Genomic DNA, 5314 nt, shown 5'->3' with positions numbered 1-5314 from the left:
AGGAAGGTTCCAAATGATAAGCCCATCAGTATCGTGAAAACGATATGGATATTTTGGTCCAACCCTCACACATGGTGTGTTCCAAGTTAAGTGCGTATGTGAATTCTCATGGAAAATGTGATCCAAGCCTCCCATGTAACGGTATTTGTTTCATTTAAAGCGAAGCACAAAAATTGGTTCACATCTATTCTGTGGTCACATTTTACCTTGATCTTAATTTCTCTTTCATTCCAGTCTCCTTGATGACATTTTGCAGCTAACCGTAAAAGATGTCCAGCCATTATATTTCCCTGTTTAAGAATAGAAGACGAAAAGAGATGCTAAATTTTCAAAGAACGCTACTCAGACGACACGGCTAATTGCTGGTTCATCCCGAACAGTAAAGAGTTTTATTCTCTTAAATTCAAGTGCATATCTGGGCTCCCTTCTTTCTGTGGCCCCGTTTCCCCTAAATTTCTAATAAGCCCGTAGGGGGGTCATGCCCCTACTGTGATCAGCAGTTAAAGGTTGTGAGTGCGCTGTCCGGAAAGGGGACGTGGGGGTCCCCCTGGCTCGATGATATCTTTTGGAGGGTCTTGGGGCTACCCACATATCCGAATAACGGTTAATCGCTCACGTGAAAACTTGTCCTTATCATCACTCTTCATCCTTTTCCGGCTTCTCTTAGCCACGCACCGGGTAATCTCCCCGGTGAGTCAACTAAGGTAGGGGGAGACTCTACTCATGTGGTAGAGTTTTCTCCTACCTTAGTTGACACAATAAAATTTTACATCAATAAAAAATATACATATCAATAAAACATAAATTTTTTTTTAATTCAAAAATCTTTTTACTTATTTTTGTTTTCTTGTACCTTATTTTATACGTCTACATGTAATCCGCATGAGGTATTTCTTCATTTATCTTTTGATGATATGCATCATTCTGGGATTCGAACCTCAGACATTTCATATCTCAGTCGAACGCTCTACCATTGAGCCACTGTTAACCATACAGACAATAATTCCCATTTGAAAGCGTATCGACTTATCCACTACAAACAAAGGTATTAAGGAAGAAATTACATATTTGTATACGTTGTAGATGGCTCAATGGTAAAGTATTAAACTGATACGCTGGAGGTCTAGGGTTCGATCCCCAATCCAGTTCATGAAAATACTCTCATAAATAAAAACAAACTTCATTTAAAAATCTAACACATTTTTTATTGTCCCTCCATCCTCCCACAAATCCTCCACTTACATTCACATCTTACAACACAACACAATACAAGACATACATAAATAACTAACTAACAGGTTGGCTGCCACGCCACTAAATTTACATTAATTACGTCGCTATCGGAAGGATAGCGACCAAGGGGGACTTGCCCGCTGACAAGTCCGGGCTGACATGATGATGGAGACCGTTGTGGGAACGCACAGCCCAGGTCTCCACCACACATCGGACAAAGGGAGTCCCTCTGGTGCGTTGCCTAATTGCCTTTCGGCGAATCTTGGGCAGTGGCAACTACTCCACCTCATGACAGATAGGCCATGAGGCAGAACAGCGCGGCCCGTCCCTATACAGCTAAAAAAAAGGGGGAGCAAACGGGCGTGGCAGCCAACGTGTTAATTAGTACTACACAATTACACAATAAAAAAATACAACGATACCACAAAGACCAGGCGATGACGTGGCGACCACGAGGCGACGGGCGAGGTGATGATGGCGCGACGGGCGAAGAGAAGACGTGGCGACCGGGCGAGAAGGTGACGTGGCGACGGGAAAGGCGAAGACGGGGCGACGGGCGAGGCGAAGACGGGGCGACGGGCGAGGCGAAGACGGGGCGACGGGCGAGGCGAAGACAGGGCGACGGGCGAGGCGAAGACGGGGCGACGGGTGAGGCGAAGACGGGGCGACGGGTGAGGCGAAGACGGGGCGACGGGCGAGGCGACGACGGGCGAGACGAAGACGGGGCGACGGGCGAGGCGACGACGGGGCGACGGCCGAAGCCAAGACGGGACGACGGCCGAAGCGAAGACGGGATGACGGGCAAGGTAATGACGGGCGTGGCGAACACGAAGAAGGCTTTGTTCTTAATCGTAAAAGTAAAGAAAAAGAACCAGTTAGTGGGAAATATAAGATTGTTGTTGTAACCAAACGTTGAAAGCAATTCGACTTACTTCTGCTGTCCGAAGACTGAAAAGACTGTAGGGCCGGCAAATAGGCAGCAGACAGCTAAGAGTTGGCAGTTCTATGGTTGAATGTTCAATTTAAATAAAAAGGCAAACTATATGAGGCAGAAGAAAAATTTAAAATACCAGTAGAAATTGTGTTGAGGTACATGTCTATGTCTGTTGGTAGGCTAGGTCGAGATTACAACTGCCGAAATGACTGTTGTTACAGCTGATACTGCAACGAAGATGAATATGGTGCACTACTCAGATCACGATTAACAGTAGACCATGAGTGGTTAAAGAGTAGAAGAATGATATTATGGTATTCCTACCCATAGGATTTGCATCTTTGGTGACATTCCTCAACAGGACGTATTCTTTACAAACGAAGTTTCATGAGCTAAACCTTAGAAGCAAAATCCATCAATGAGATTCTGATAACAAAACATTAGTCTTATACCTCTCAATGAGCACTCGTATAGTTTTATGAATGCAACGTAGTAGGTTGCTAACAGTTTTTTGGTTTGTCAGCTGACATAGGTGATTAAAAGACGTGTACCATAAACACCAAGCATTCTGTGGGCTTCACTTCTAAAACACACTCAGGGATGAAAACGTACAGAAGCACCATTAGTTTTTCTTAAGTTTTCCATTGGAATATGACATATTTAACAGAAACTTTCGAACACAGCTTTCACCGTTCACACTTAGTCAGCAAGTAAATAGTGACACAGCAGCGTCATCTTGTTTTCCAATTAACAACCGAAAAGTTCATCAAAATTGAAAATATTGCTTTTTTGAGACGGGAACTGTATTGATGTGAACTCTTTAAACATACTTTTAGATCGTGAATCACTCACACACAATCACATTTTTTCACTGACTTTTATTTATTTATCCAAAAACCTAGATATTTCTAGGAAAATACATGATTTGGGTTCACAGTTCAACAAGGATGCTGATTGCGCTTCACACACATCTAGAAATTTCGCAAGTTGACGTATCTCTGGATTGTTAGCTAGTCAACATCTGCATGATAATACACTTTTCTTTTTTTTTGAACAGCTGCAATGGTATTTCGGTCATAAGTTCCACGGAAAACTTTCTCCATTGAGGCAAGAACGCCAATTGTGCGTTATCTTGTGCCTATTTTCAATTAAATGGATACGCCGTCACTTTTCTGATCGGAAGAGCTCACTTTCAATTACTTTTTGGCATACGTTCAATTGTGTGAGGCTGTCAAACCGTCGACAGGCGGTATCTAAAGGAGGAAATCAGCTACGAGCTTGCGGACTCTAAACAAACGCAAAACTAATAAAAAATTATAAAGATAGCCTGAAACCAAATTGTAAAGAAAATTAATTTTAGTTTCCAGCACTTCATCAATCAAACATCGTCAACGTTGGCACAGGTGATTTTTCCATGTTCATTGTTTCAGGTCACCAATTTCTACTATATGATTCAAGAGGAAATGAGGTTACACGAACAGAAAATTAACCATACAATTCAACTGATAGATAAAAACACCATGATGCGTGGAAGTGAAATACACCACATCACAACTGTTAAAACTGTCAGAACATTCACCACCCATGCAAAACATTTTCTGATTCATTGATCTTCATCACCTAGCCTATACCACGAAAACCAAACACAATTAGTGCATAACGTTTTGCTGATGAAAGCTAACATATACCTGACAAATTTACTGCAGACCAGCAATTCCTGATGGACTCCCACACAACATTCCAGATAAACAAAACAGTAGTTATTCCTAAACAAACATCTTGCAATAGTGGTCAATATAATGCAGTAACTGGTAAACATAAAATCTCACATGAACAACAAATGTGAACGGAACCATTCGAAAATGAGGTAAACAATTTCAAAAATGAATTTGCACAAAAAGGATTTTAACTAAAACACTACCAGAGAACGAAGTTTTTCCTTCCACCTTTTCCTAATTTTAAAATCAATTAAAGAAACATAATTGTTAAGCAAATCTCACTGTGTACCTTTTTGTTGGTTGAATTTGGGAATGGCTTACTAGTTGGAATAAGTTTTTTTCTTTTACCCCAGATTTGCTTTCCGGGCAGCGCACTTCCAACTTTTTCTGCTGATCACAGTATCTGCATGACCCGCTGCAGAATTATCGCAAGTGAAGAGGAAATCGGGTCACAGATACAAAGGGACACAGGTACACGTTTATTTTCTTTAAATACCATAACGAGTGAAATAAACGAATCCGAAGAGCTTCGGTAATCATTCCAACTACCATAATTTTTTTGGCACTGAGCCTCCGTCAATTTTCTTTCCCAATCCTTTATAATTAAGAATCTGCCTTTAGAAAAATAAAACAAGAATCAGTGTAAATTTCTTGTCAATTGAATTACCTAAAACTGTGGAATCCTAGAGACATAATATTCTACAAACTCTTTGAATCCCTTGAAAGCAGAAAAATTTCTGCTAAAAGGTCCACGTTAGCCAGATACAGGTCAACTGGTACTTCCTTTTCGACTGGCATTGGCAGTGATAAATAACAAGTAGGATCAAATGCAACTGAGACCTCATCAGACCCCATACAAACCAAAGCCAATTTCAATACCCAACTAAAGAGATCTACTACTACAGAATCTATCTGTATTCTACTTATGATAAAATACCCAACATTCATGTGCAGCTTCCTGAAAAATAAAATGAGTTGGAACACAAGTGAACCTTGCTAATAAAAATTTGTAGCTATTTCACCTATATTTTGTCAGTGTCCATCGATGCAAGACTTCTTCAAAATCGGATTCAGATGTTCGTCTAAGCCCCCCAGAACAACGTAGAGTAGTTCTCGCGAAGCAGGGTGCTGGTATCCGGGAAACTGCAGAGCAAATCTACCGACTTGCAACTTACCCAATTCAAAATCGTTACGATGCACAAGTTAAAAACCTAGCTTTTACAAAGCAAGTAAATGGTATACCTTAAATACACTCGAAGGTAATGCATGGTCACCTTGGTAAGGTGTCCGCCAGACCACATCGTTCGTACAAGATGGCGCCGAGCATTTGCATTTCCTCCCTTGGATTTCACCTACAAAAATAAAGGTCTACCACGTTCGGCTGCCGTGATATAACTAGCCGCTACGACGCCATGATAAATGTGGCCAT

The 5314-nt window shown here is 41.3% G+C and overlaps 1 long non-coding RNA gene across 3 annotated transcripts; it reads right to left on the bottom strand.

Moving 5' to 3' along the window:
• Positions 1-3505: 3505 nt before the first annotated feature.
• Positions 3506-4977, bottom strand: LOC130703311 (uncharacterized). 3 transcript variants are annotated; one of them, XR_009004616.2, is made up of 6 exons: positions 4908-4977; positions 4553-4843; positions 4382-4500; positions 4175-4300; positions 3856-4119; positions 3506-3792 (listed from the first exon to the last, which is right to left on the bottom strand). It is a non-coding gene; the product is annotated as an uncharacterized LOC130703311 (long non-coding RNA). The 3 variants fall into 3 exon arrangements; XR_009004618.2 differs by having other exon boundaries at positions 4382-4496; XR_009004615.2 differs by having other exon boundaries at positions 4382-4843.
• Between the last annotated feature and the right edge of the window lie 337 nt (positions 4978-5314).

Source organism: Daphnia carinata, chromosome 6 (assembly GCF_022539665.2).
Source record: "Daphnia carinata strain CSIRO-1 chromosome 6, CSIRO_AGI_Dcar_HiC_V3, whole genome shotgun sequence".
In the NCBI taxonomy this organism is placed as follows: Eukaryota; Metazoa; Arthropoda; class Branchiopoda; order Diplostraca; family Daphniidae; genus Daphnia; species Daphnia carinata.
The sequence above is the reverse complement of the archived record's forward strand: the minus strand, read 5'-3'. Positions and strand labels throughout refer to the sequence as shown.